Here is a 15,057-nt window from a genome sequence, read left to right as displayed (position 1 = left end):
ACCATCTGTGACCTTCAAAGCATTTCCAGAGGCTCTGGGAGGATACCTCTCCCATGTCTGTTACACCTAATTCCAAAGGTAAATGGTGTAACACCCCTGTCCTGAAGGAAATGCATTGTTCTGCCTGCCTGGGATTGAGCTGCTCAAGCCCCAGGAGGGCAGAAGCCTTTCTGTGAGGTGGCAGCAGCTGGGGCTGCAGTGGAAACCTCAGAAGGCTGCTATGGCAGTACTGGGGTACCAATGTGAACCCCCAGAGTGATTTGGACTGTGCAACTAATACTGGAATCAGTATTGGGGTACAATTCCCAGGTGTTGGACACCTTACATGGCCATATTCGGAGTTACCACTGTGAAGGTATGTATATTTATTGACCTATGTGTAGTGCACACTTATAATGGCATCCCTGCACTCATGAAGTTCGGGAAAATGGGCCTGGATGACATAGAGGCACCTCTGCTAGTGCAGGGGTACCCTCACACACAGGTACCATGCACCTAGCCTTCAGGGTCTGAAGGTTAGACAAATAAGTGACTTATAAGTGACCTGGTGCAGTGAGATTTGCTGTGAAATAGTGCATGCACTATTTCACACAGGTTGCAATGGCAGTCCTGTAGAAGCCTTTGTATGGTCTCCTTATGGGTGGTAAAAGAAATGCTGCAGCCTATAAGGATTCCCTGAAACCCAAATGCCCTGGGTACCTATCTACCATATACTAGGGACTTATAAGCGGGGTCCAGTGTGTCAATTTGGAGTGAAACATGGAGTCACTATACTGTAGTGACACATTTAGAAAGAGAGCATGAACACTTGAGTTCTGATTAGCAGGACTCCAGTGACAATTTAGAAAACAGTGAAACACACTGACAAGCAGGCCATAAACTAGCAGGATCCCAGTGACACCGTCAAAAACACTGACATCAGGCAGAAATTGGGGGTAACATGCCAAAAAGAGGGTACTTTCCTAAAACAACTTCATGAAGTCCGGTCCTGTTTAAGCAAGCAAAGGAAATAAGTTGTCTTGGGCCATATGTCTTATCCCCCTATCTAAACACACTCCTCAGTAATTCATACCTCTTGGGACCCACCTCATTCCCACTTCCTTGGCACGGGTCCTCTCCATAACTACGGACATTGGCATTGCTTCTCACTTCCCCAATTTACTGAGTACACATTCTGAGAAAAATTTCAGCAGGGTCAGAATAGAGGTCTGCAGTTTAGATATGGTCATTATTATATCATCCGCATAATGGAATGACTTAACTGGTCCCACGCTCAATGGGATGCCCTATATCTAAGGAAAACCTAGAAAATTGGGTTCCTGTTTGGCACAGGTATGCACCCTGACCTACAGGAATGACAATCTTTGTTAGGGTAAGTCACGAACACACCCTAAATTAACTTATGCTCACCCCGGGTTGCTTGGCACAGAGCAGTCAGGCTTAACATAAGAGGCACTGTCCTAAGTATTTATGCAACACTTTGAACAGAAAACAGTGAAAACACCACACAAAAAGATACCACGCCTGGTTAAAAAAATAGAGCTTTATTTAATAAACAAAACAAGACCAAATTACAGAACTTCAACTAGTAGAACTCAAGATATGAATTTTTAAACAATAAACTTAGTTGTAGTGCTTAGAAGCAAAAAGCACCAACTGGGGCTATGTGGTTGCACTAGACCGGGTGAAATCTGACAAGGCAGGCTGACCACAATGGAGCACGAGTCAGATACAGGGACCAGTCTTGGCCCACTGAAACTGTACCTTGGTTCTGAGATACATTGAGAGCAATGTGCGAGGAGCAAAGAAGGTGATGCACTAATGTCAATACCTCAGAAGTAGTTGATGCATTGGCTCCAAGCCAAGCAAATTCGGAGATGAGTCAGGAATGGAAGAAATGTGTCAGTCAGTGCAATGAGGTGTTCTTGATCCTTGCAGTGATACACCAGTGTCATTGGTGATGGGGTGTCCATGATTCTCACAGCAGTAGTGATTCGTCAGCATTGATGAAGATGCACCAGTTCCAAGTGACGCAGTGGCATCGATGCATGGACTTTGTACTGGAACAGCACTTTATACCCACCTCCATGGGCCCAGGACTAGATTGACATAATTTGTCAGAGCAAGACTTGCAGCAAGCAAAGTCCAGGTGGCAGAGGTGTAGAGTTGGAAGCCTTTTTGGTCTCTGAGACTTCAGAAAGGTTGTATGAAGGAATGACGACTGCCTGGACAACAACTACAAAAGCACCTTGAAAATGAAAGTCTTTACAACAACTTTCTTTACAATGGGTATGTCTTTACTACAAGTGCCTTTACCACAAGAATGTAAGTATTTTACAGAAAAGTATAAACCCTTTTTTTATGTATGTGTATATATGTATAATAGTGGGTTTATATTTACCTGCAAAATACTTATGTTTTCATGGTAACGACATGGATGGTAAAGGCATGTTCATGATAAAATATCTGACAGGTAAGCAAAACCCCTATATGTGTATGTATGTTGTGTGTGTGTGTGTGTGTGTGTGTGTGTACAGATATAAATATATTACCTTATTAACCAACAATCCCTGAAAGCAACACTCACCCTTAACCCTGAGCATTCACTTTCCACCCAAAATCCGAAAACCACCCTAAACCCTAAAAGCCCCTTTCCACCTGAAAATGTATAACCACGCTAAACCCTAAAAATTCACTTTCCACCTGAAACCCTATACCCACCCTAAACCCTAAAAACCCTGTCCCACCCAAAAACCCATACCCACCCTAAACCTTAAAAGTACCTTTGCCATAACATACACACACACACACACACACACACATATATTTATATATATATATATATATATATATATTCAAATGTTCTATGACATCATTGATAATATCACTGTTACATTTGCATTAAAATTATTGATGAAAAAACTGCGTGGCAAGTGTGCAAGTTGTAGTTACCTTAGGTCACGTGTTATAGGTACTTGAAATAACTCTAACAGCTGAATTTCTATGGTTTTATGCAGGTAAAATCTGAACCTAACTATAACGTCCCTATAACCTGGTGTTTTTTTGTGATTTTCTAAGTTTTTTTTAAATTCTATTCCCTAATGTTAGTCAGTGTAACCTATGGGTATTTAAGTACATTTCTAGCTTTTTTTAATGTTAAGTAAAATGGTCATCGCAATGCACGGTGGGGGGAGTTGGATGCAAGTCCTGGCACTGTGCTGCCTTCACCAAAGCTTAATGCTCCTGCCCCCCTCCTCCTTGCCATCCATTGTCTAAGTTCATGCCCCTGCTCCCTCATCACAGGCCTGTGTCGTCATTGTTTTGCAGCAACTCCCTTCCGCCTGTCTTGCATTACCCAAAGTGCTGTCACAGCACTCTATTTAGCGCAATGTCCCTGCCCACTATCGCTGCCCTCCGTTGCCCAATTCTGTGCTCTATCATCTTCTGCTTTGCCTCTCCGCTTAGCTTGCTGCTTCTAACTTCCTTCCTCCTGCCCTCCGCTGTCTTCATGCTTGCCTCTGCTCCCTCCTTTTTCCCAGCACGATCTATGGACCTGCTAATGCCTTCTCTATCTACTTTAAGTTTTCTGTTGAGCTGCCACTCCCCCTCCCACCTTCCTAGCATGGTCAGGTGACTGCTGTCTGTCCCTGCCACCTCCATCCTGCCAGTCCGAGTTCCATTCCCCAAACCTCTCCCTCCTGTCCTCTATGGTCCATTTTGCTGTCACTCCTTTTTGCCCTCCATGTTCTGTTGTGCTACGACTGCTCCTCATGTCTACCCTGAGTTGTTTGTTGTGAGCCCTCTCTGGTTCATGTACAGCCCCAAACCATCTCTTCTGTCCTCCATGGTCCTTTGTACATGCTTCTGCCCCCTCCCTCTTTCTCACCATGGCCTTCTGTGCTGCAACAGCCTCTCTCACCTACCCAGTGTAGTCAGCTTGCTGCCCTTGACATCCTCCCACCTTCCCTCCGCTGTCTGAGTGTATGCCATTATCGTCTCACTGTTGCCCTCCATGGTGTATTGTACATCCAGTGCCCATCCCACCTGCCCTTCATGGTCAGCCTGCTGCTCCAGCCCTGCCCCCTGGCCTCCCTTCTCCCTCAATGGTCTGTTACATTGCCACAGCCCCTCCTGCCTGTCCTGCATGGTTGGTTTGTTGCCTCTGCCCCCCTTTCACCTGCCCTCCATGGTCTGTTGTGCTGCTACTGTCCTTACCGCCTGCCCAGCGTGGTCAACTTGCTGCCTCTGCATCCTCCTCCCTGTCCTTAATCATGGGAGTCCGTACCCCTGACATCTGCCTCACCGGCAGTATTCCAATGAGCAACAAGATTGCTAACAGTCTATATTGATTACAAAAGTGTGGCACATCTGACACGGTCTTCCTTTAGAAATTATAAAAATAAGAGCATCTTATTCCCATTTAAATTATGGTTAGCACACTAAAAAACGAAAATGAAGACATATTTTCTGAATTCTCAAATAGCGACAAAGCTCTTTTAAATTATTTGCTATCTTGATGTTTTTTTTATCCAGTTGAACATGAGATTATATGCTAGGGGAGAAAATGTGGCGTTATGGCCAGAGTTTCAACTGGGGAACCAGGTTTGAGTTTCGCTGTCAGCTCAACATCCTGTGATTCTGGGCAAATCATTCAATCTCCCCATGCCTAAGACCAAAAAGGAATGTGCCCTTGTGTAATGTAACTGATGCTCATGCAAAGCATGGCCTTTGGGTCAAATCTACGCCATATAAAACTGCAAAACTAAAAAATAAATGTTTTACACACTTCTGTCATTGGGCTATACTTCATGTTGGTGATATTTGTGCTTCATGTGTGCTCTTTATTCTCTGGTGGCCACCTTGGGAGACCTGTTTGTTATGAAGCTTCCTAATCTCCCCATTGAATACAATATCATCAGTAGAAAATGCTTTCAGTTTTCCACATCAGATGTGCCACACGTTTGGCATAAAATCAGAATGTTAGCACTCTAGTTGCTCATTAGAACACTGTTGTAAACTGCTGACCACTAGAGAGTTAACTGGCAGTCTGCTGCTTGTGTTAAAATATATTTTTGAACTCACTTAAAACATGTCCTCGTTTTTCTTTCTACAGCACTAATCATAATTTCTATGACAAATGAAACCCTTCATTTTGTTCCTTTCTAAAATAAATGTTTTAAGTATTACAAGTTTGATTCAATCAAGGTGGCTTCAGGTGTGTCACACTTTTGTCATAAGTAATAATATTAGCACTCCAGTTGTTATTTAGAACACTCTGTGAGGCTGCAGTAGAACACAAGGGAATCAACTGACAGGCTGCTAGTGTTGGAAGTAGATGTTTTACTTAGAATTGAGGACTTCATTCTCATAGGGCTGAGAAAGAGAGTGTGAATTTACAGAAAATATGCTCTCATTGTAGTTCCTGGAGAACCTTCCATAATCTCTATGATAAAATCATGAAAAACAGTTTTCTCTCAAACGTGATTTGTGAAATCAGAGCAGGCTTTTTCACAAGGTAAAGTCCCCTTAGCAATAAATGTTTTATAATGTGACTAAAATCTGTTATCACCCTTTATGCATTCTCATTTTTGTGATTCCCAAAACCAGCCATTCACTACCATGAATTTCAATGGGTGCTATTTTGAAAGCTGAATTAATTACTAATACATTTGCATAGATGAATAGCTAAGAATTTACGTGAATTAGGCTAACATAGATAATTCGAACATCTTGGAAACTGTGCCCACTTGAGTGATACTGTGTATGACATTAATAAAGGATTTACATCAATCATTTAAATAATGTGCACATGTAGAATAAAATGAATTAGTGGACCATATTAATGTATTAACACAATGTACTTGCTTAATTTTCTTAGGCGTAGAATAATTATGATATTTTGGACTTAGTCGGCAAAGCCTCATGTTAAGTTTCATGGCATAAATAAATGTTCTCAAATGTTTTTTTGTAAAAGCAGAGAATTAACTATTACATACTGTTCACACAGTGCTGATCAAATAGATTTGTAACATTGCAATGTTAAACTGGTCAATGTCTTTAACTTTCTTGTGAGAACTGTCTGCTGTAATGTAGTGTACTATCCGTAGATACAATTGTATCCTTGATGCATGAGAAGCAAATGTTCTCAGTCCTTAACAATGGCTGCACTGACTAGAGTTATGATTGCAACTAAAAAGTTACCTGATGAAACTATTGAGGATAACAGGAGAAGAAGAGCCAATCATCGACGTGTGAAAGACTGTCTAACTGTATCATAGATTTGGGAATTATTGTTTATTGGTTCTACGGTGAACACCCGATATTATGACCAATGGCGACATGGGAAAATGCTTTATGGATTTTTAGTATATCCAGACTACACCTTGCAGAAATGTTCAGTCAGTCATTCTCTCATTCTAGTTTTGTTTGAGTCCCGTTTGAGGACCTATGCAGATGTCCTTTTCTTCCTAGCTTTAGCCCCATAGAGAAATTGTGTTAATGCTATTTGATACCATTTTCTTAGCTTGATGCCCTTTCTAAATTTGGTTCAGTTAACTTAAAGCCCAACCGTGGCTGAGCCAATCCCCTTCCTTTTTTCCCCATACCTGTGCTGACCAGACGGATGTCCAACTGATGAAGAAATCACAGCTTGCTGATCCATTCAGGAGAGGTATAACAAAATGCAATGGTCTTTGTTGTAAATGTTAGTGATTTTCTCTTTAGTTATCAACCGCTATTTTGTTAGTGCCCTAGTTAGATAATTTCCAAATTAACTTTTGACTAAAATTCTTTTTGCATGAAGCCCAAACATGCCATTCTAATTGGAGGGTTAGTTAGAGTGTCACATGCTTATAAATGTCCTTAACAAAGAATTGATTGTATTCATCTGTCGATTCTAGATATATGCCATCTCTGTCTTTCAGTTATTGTTGTTATTAATCTGCACTGTAACTCTGAATGCTTAATTATAAATGCTTTAGTTAGATTGAGATACTTTCACTGGTTTGGTCAGCCTGTGTTGTTTGTATATACATATCATTTGTTTTTTAGATTAATTTGCTTGATGCTAGCATTGTTAATTTAGGGAAATAAACTTTCTAACATTATCAAAAGGTGTGGGTATTTATGGCCACATGGTTCACGGTGCCTAAAGATTATTGCCTCAAAGTTTCCGATGTTTGATTTAGTTAACAGTTTACATTTTTGCTGATTTGGGTATTGAGAAAATTTGTGTCCATGGTAGAATTTCTCTAAGCGTAGTCAAAAGTCCATCAAACCTCTAATGCGCCCCCTTATAGATAAATTATACAACACCAAATAAGGCCAGACATTCTCACACTATCATGTATATCATGAACCAAATGGCTTTCAGCACTTTCTGGTTGAAGGGCTGACAGCCAATCAAATCTCACCATGAGATCTGTGCTTAGGCTCTGCCCAGATATCTATATATTTTTTTCCTTTGATATCTCAAAAACTACTGAGTAAAGCTACACGGAATTGCCCAGCGGTTCCAGCTGTAGTCTTGTCAAAATCCCTTTGAGAATTAACACAGGAAACATAATTTTTGTGACCCCCATTTTTCTCAGCCCCCACTTGACAAATCACCCCCAAACTCACCATGCACAACAAAACACAGTAGGATACTTTTTGGGAAAAATTTGTGAAGATTTGTCAATGGGTGCCAATGTTATAAGCAAGTCCAAAAACTATTTTCCTATGGAAACTAAGTCCTAACTGTAACTATCTACTGGCAACCTCCAGTACATAAAATATATATATAGCAGCAGTCCAACAGTATAGCAGTCCTTGTAGTTCCGTCCGTCTTCCTTACAGAGGATCCACCGGTTGGGAAGTGTACTAAGTTGGTAGGCTCAGAGGTCCATGACTTATATGCAATTGTGCCTTTGAAGTGGGGTGACTTCAACAAGGTGTTTTTGAAGTATAGAGAGGTCCTTTCCTGCTGCCCTGGCTCCAGACTCACTAAAGGTGGTATGCAAACCTTTGTGTAGGGACAGGACACTGCCTATTCAGGTGACAGTGCCAGCCCCTCCCTCCGATCCTGCCCAGGATGGCCCATCAGGATGTTGATGGTCCACCAGTACTACCTAAGCTCCATTTACATGTGGTTGTCTAGTGAGAATATGCAAGTCCAGCTGCCACCCCACACCGACATGCATTGGACACAGACTGCAGACACACAAGGCTAAGAGCAGGAAAAAGCCCACTTTCTTAAAGTGACATTTTCAAAATTGTAATCATAAATAACAATAAATTCAACTTTACCGTAAAAGAGGATTTGTCATTACAATTCTATAGGTACTAAACATGACAGGTCTACTCCCTCTCAATCAAGAATTACAACTTATTAAATGTAATAAGGAATCCCCAATGTCATCCTCTGAGAGGGGTAGGCCTCACAGTGGTGAAAATGAATTTGAGAGTTTTTCAATACAAGGACATATAAAACTTAAATGTATATGTCCTGCCTTTACTTACATACCACCCTGCCCTATGGGCTATCTAGGGCCAAATGTAGGAGTGGCATATAGGGCATAAAAGGGGAGTTTAAGGATTGACAAGGGACTTGTATTGCCAAGTAGACATATCAGGCTAACACTGTATTTAGGTTTCAATGGCAGGCCTGGGGCATGTTTTAAAGTGCTACTTAAGTGACTGATACAAGCAGTATTGCAGGTCCCCTAATAACATTTAATGTACGGGCCCTGGGCACGTGTAGTGGAATTTACGAGGGACTTACAAGTAAATTAAATATACCAATTATGTAAATACGAATTAAACCATTTTTCAGGGAGAGAGCAAATGGACTTTAGTACTGGTCAACAAAAAGAAATCAGAAAAATGTGAGGCAAGGAGGCAAAATGTTTGGGAGAAGACCGCCCCAAGGCTGTCAGGTCTAACAGGAGACATTCAAATTGTGGTTGCCAGATGCTTGAGGGCTACAAGGAAGAGTAAAGGGGATAGTGGACAACCTTGGAGGGTACCAGTTTTGATCTGTATTGTGCAGGGAAGGTAAGCACCACATTACTCTGCACTGTTGGCTATTTACATAACCATGTAACCTTCTTGATTAAGTCCAGCCCTAATTTAAAGCAATCCATACCCTGGAAGAGATAAGGCAATTGGTGCTCAAAGGTAAATATAACTCATGCCCTCGCCATGCACTCCTAATGACCTCACATATTACTTCACTCATGACAATAGTTCTATAGTTCTATAACATCAATGATAACTTCACTGCACTATTTGAAATGTTATAATAGAGGACAAGACTGTGCTTGGCAGGGGCACGAGTTATAGTTACCCTAGAGTACTAGTTATAGTTACCAGAGCTAACTACAGGGAGTGCAGAATTATTAGGCAAATGAGTATTTTGACCACATCATCCTCTTTATGCATGTTGTCTTACTCCAAGCTGTATAGGCTCGAAAGCCTACTACCAATTAAGCATATTAGGTGATGTGCATCTCTGTAATGAGAAGGGGTGTGGTCTAATGACATCAACACCCTATATCAGGTGTGCATAATTATTAGGCAACTTCCTTTCCTTTGGCAAAATGGGTCAAAAGAAGGACTTGACAGGCTCAGAAAAGTCCAAAATAGTGAGATATCTTGCAGAGGGATGCAGCACTCTTAAAATTGCAAAGCTTCTGAAGCGTGATCATCGAACAATCAAGCGTTTCATTCAAAATAGTCAACAGGGTCGCAAGAAGCGTGTGGAAAAACCAAGGCGCAAAATAACTGCCCATGAACTGAGAAAAGTCAAGCGTGCAGCTGCCACGATGCCACTTGCCACCAGTTTGGCCATATTTCAGAGCTGCAACATCACTGGAGTGCCCAAAAGCACAAGGTGTGCAATACTCAGAGACATGGCCAAGGTAAGAAAGGCTGAAAGACGACCACCACTGAACAAGACACACAAGCTGAAACGTCAAGATTGGGCCAAGAAATATCTCAAGACTGATTTTTCCAAGGTTTTATGGACTGATGAAATGAGAGTGAGTCTTGATGGGCCAGATGGATGGGCCCGTGGCTGGATTGGTAAAGGGCAGAGAGCTCCAGTCCGACTCAGACGCCAGCAAGGTGGAGGTGGAGTACTGGTTTGGGCTGGTATCATCAAAGATGAGCTTGTGGGGCCTTTTCGGGTTGAGGATGGAGTCAAGCTCAACTCCCAGTCCTACTGCCAGTTCCTGGAAGACACCTTCTTCAAGCAGTGGTACAGGAAGAAGTCTGCATCCTTCAAGAAAAACATGATTTTCATGCAGGACAATGCTCCATCACACGCGTCCAAGTACTCCACAGCGTGGCTGGCAAGAAAGGGTATAAAAGAAGGAAATCTAATGACATGGCCTCCTTGTTCACCTGATCTGAACCCCATTGAAAACCTGTGGTCCATCATCAAATGTGAGATTTACAAGGAGGGAAAACAGTACACCTCTCTGAACAGTGTCTGGGAGGCTGTGGTTGCTGCTGCACGCAATGTTGATGGTGAACAGATCAAAACACTGACAGAATCCATGGATGGCAGGCTTTTGAGTGTCCTTGCAAAGAAAGGTGGCTATATTGGTCACTGATTTGTTTTTGTTTTGTTTTTGAATGTCAGAAATGTATATTTGTGAATGTTGAGATGTTATATTGGTTTCACTGGTAATAATAATTAATTGAAATGGGTATATATTTGTTTTTTGTTAAGTTGCCTAATAATTATGCACAGTAATAGTCACCTGCACACACAGATATCCCCCTAACATAGCTAAAACTAAAAACAAACTAAAAACTACTTCCAAAAATATTCAGCTTTGATATTAATTAGTTTTTTGGGTTCATTGAGAACATGGTTGTTGTTCAATAATAAAATTAATCCTCAGAAATACAACTTGCCTAATAATTCTGCACTCCCTGTATAACTGGTGAATTTCAGTGGCTTTTTGAGTTTAAAATGTTACTATGTTCACCTAACCATTAAGAAACTTTAATCTTTTTTTGTTTCTGTGCATATATATATATATATATATATATATATATATATATATATATATATATATATATATATATACATACATACATATATATATATATATATATATATACATACATATATATATATATATATATATATATATATATATATGTGTATTCCTCAAGTAAATATAACTCATGCCTTAAGGTAACAATAACTCGTGCCTCCACCATGCACATTTTGTGGTCAAATATTTTGCTGCAAATATAACATTGATATTATCAATGATGTTATCAAAGATGTCATGAGTCCCGTAATTTATGGGGTCATTAGCAGTGCAAAAGCTGCTTACCGCCGTGCAGAAGACTGCCAACACACCGCCGCGGCCGCGGAAATCTGCCACAGCTGTTATGACCCACAGCTCGGAATCTGCCAAAACTCAGACACCCACACAAGTCCGCCACACCAAAGGTCAGTGATAAACTGGTGAAAACAAAACCTCCACTGTCACGCCAACATAAATACGCCCACACTATCATGACCCACAAATCCACGTGGTCTTTCAACCGCGGTATTCCATTGGCGGTACACACCGCCACGCTCAAAATACACACACATATACAAAACACAGCCACATTGGACAATTCGAAATACACACACCTGATACACATACACACACCACTCCCACACACCCAATCCAATATGAAACACACACCCACATCACCCACAAACCCTTACAACCACCATTGCGATAGAAGGCCAGAGAGAGACACCACAACCTATAACCAGGATTCCACAGGCACACATCACCATCACCCACATAACATCCACGCATCCCACACAACACACCACTAAATATCACCCCACATATCTTAACACACACCACCCCACACATCACCCACACCACCCCATGGCACCGCAAAGACACCCCAGGTTCTCTGAGGAGGAGCTCAGGGTCATGGTGGAGGAAATCATCCGGGTAGAGCCACAGCTATTCGGATCACAGGTGCAGCACACCTCCATAGCTAGGAAGATGGAGCTATGGCGAAGAATAGTGGACTGGGTCAACGCAGTGGGACAGCACCCAAGAAATAGGGATGACATCAGGAAGAGGTGGAACGACCTACGGGGGAAGGTGCGTTCCGTGGTATCCAGACACCACATTGCGGTACAGAGGACTGGCGGCGGACCCCCACCTCCTCCCCCACAGCTAACAACATGGGAGGAGCAAGTCTTGCCGATTCTGCATCCTGAGGGCCTCGAAGGATTAGCTGGAGGAATGGACTCTGATGAGTCAAACATTAACTACTACAACCCCCGCCCTACCTGCATGCCATCACATACCCCCACTGTCGCCCTCACCCCATCACTCCAACTCCTCACACATGTCCCAATATCACAAACCACACATCCCAACACCAAGCCCTGCATGCAACACCAAAGCATGGACACCCATCACCAATGCATGGCCACGGGACATACCAATACACCCCCCAAACCATCATCACACAAGGTCCCACACAGGAATGCAAGCACTGGGGTACACGGACACCCACCCATTGCACACGGTGGTACACACAGATGCAATAATCATGCTTTTACACACTTGCAGGACCCCTACCCAACGTCACCGCACAGGAGGGTCCACACATGTCCACACCACCAACAGAAGAGGCCCACAGTGATGACAGCAGCTCTGTCCAACTGGATCTAGACGACCAGCACGGCACATCAGGGACCTCGGGACATTCGGTTCCCCTCACACAGTCACAGGCCACCACAGAGCTTCCCCCTCTGGAATCACCAGCACAGCATCCACCCAGCGGGCCCATACCTCTGTCCCCAGGACACGTCAATCAGCAGTGTGTCCACCACTACAGGGAACCCAGGCTAACCCACCACCCCAACAACAACAGGTACCTGGGGGCACTGGCAGTGGGCACACCGTTCAGGGGACAGAGGCCCAGGAACACAGGGGAACTGGGAGGGCTGCTGTGCGACAGGGGGAGGACAGGCCCAGGAAACCCACTCTTCACGAGGCCCTCTCCAACATCATGGGAGTGTACCATCATTTCCAGGAGACGATGGCAACGGTACTGGCCAAGCTTCAGGAGACCCAGCGGCTGCATGAGGAACAGTATTTGGAGTTCAGGGAGGAACTCAGATTCATCAGTTCCACCATGGGCACCATCAAAGGGGTGCTGAAGGAAGTCCTCAACACCAGGAGGGAGACTGTGGCACAACAAGGGGCCCCTTACACTAGCCTGGACGATGAACTGCCCACCACCTCCACCGGCACTAGTGAACGGGAGGCAGCGCCACAGGACCACCACACCAGCACCCCACCCCCTGCAGTTGGAGAACTACCCCGCAAACGGTCCCCGAGATCCAGGACAAAGACAGAGAACGATGCCAAGACCCCCGCCAAGAAATGAGACTGCCCTGATGTCATCCTTTTGTCCCACCTTATCACCCTCTCCATCCTCAAACTGCCCCAGCTCCACTTCTTATGCCCCTTTGGACAATGCACCTGTGAGACTAATAGCTTGGACTCTGCCATGGACATTCCTCCACCATCACCCCTCCCCATTTTACAGCACCCTCCAGTATTGAGCACTTAAATAAACACCCTTAAGGCACAAAACAATCTGGAGTCTGTCTGTGATTTTGAAACAATGTATTAGCAATTACAGTGACAAAATGCTCATACAATTGTAATGTCAACATACCTATGTCACACAGCTCTGGTCCATGAGGGAACATAGCAGATGTTACACAGTGGGACCCACATCTGTGAAATCGTAAGGGAAAGGGAAAACTCAGTCATTATACACTGGGTGAAAAGGACAGACAGTAAAGAGGTAGTAGTGTTACATTACATGTAGTAGGCAGGTTTGTCTTCTTACCTGTGTCTCACTGGAAGTATTGCAGGATAGCCGAGTTCTTGTTGTTGATGTCCTCTTCTTCTGCTTCCTCATCTTCACTGTCCACAGGCTCTACAGCTGCCACAACACCTCCATCTGGACCATTCTCCTGCCTGCAGAAAAGGCACCTGTTGTCGCAAAGGTAAGTTGTGAAGCATACAGCAGTCCACAATGATCTGGTACACCTTCTTTGGTGAGTAGAATAGGGAACCACCTGTCACATGGAGGCACCTGGCCCTCAGGAGGCCAAAGGTCCACTCTATAATCCTCCCAGTTTGCCCATGGGCCTCATTGTAGCGTTCCTCTGCCCTTGTCCTGGGATTCCTCACTGGGGTCAGCAGCCAAGACAGGTTGCTGTAACCAGAGTTACCTGAAAAAGGTGAGGGACAACTGTCAGACACAAACTAACCTGTAGGGATATCCCCAGACCCAGACAACTATTCCCACTGATTTGGTTCCAGGTGCTCACCTAATAGCCACACCCGGTGCCTCTGGAGTTGCCCCATCACATAAGGGATGCTGCTATTCCGCAGGATGTAAGCGTCATGCACTGAGCCAGGGAATTTTGCATTAACATGGGAGATGTACTGGTCGGCCAAACACACCATCTGCACATTCATCGAATGATAACTCTTCTGGTTTCTGTACACCTGTTCATTCCTGTGGGGGGGACCAAGACCACATGTGTCCCATCAATGGCACCTATGATGTTGGGGATATGTCCCAGGGCATAGAAGTCACCTTTCACTGTAGGAAAATTCTCCACCTGAGGGAAAACGATGTAGCTCCGCATGTGTTTCAGCAGGGCAGACAACACTCTGGACAACACGTTGGAAAACATAGGCTGGGACATCCCTGATGCTATGGCCACTGTTGTTTGAAATGACCCACTTTCAAGGAAATGGAGTACTGACAGCACCTGCACTTGAGGGGGGATTCCTGTGGGATGGCGGATAGCTGACATCAGGTCTGGCTCCAACTGGGCACACAGTTCCAGGATTGTGGCACGATCTAGCCTGTATGTGATGATTACATGTCTTTCCTCCATTGTCGACAGGTCCACCAGCGGTCTGTACACCGGAGGATGCCGCCATCTCCTCACATGTCCCAGCGGACGGTGCCTATAAAGGACAACAGCGAGCATAGAGTCAA

The sequence above is a fragment of the Pleurodeles waltl genome, chromosome 3_1 (assembly GCF_031143425.1).
Source record: "Pleurodeles waltl isolate 20211129_DDA chromosome 3_1, aPleWal1.hap1.20221129, whole genome shotgun sequence".
Taxonomy (NCBI): Eukaryota; Metazoa; Chordata; class Amphibia; order Caudata; family Salamandridae; genus Pleurodeles; species Pleurodeles waltl.
This window is presented reverse-complemented; position numbering follows the sequence as displayed.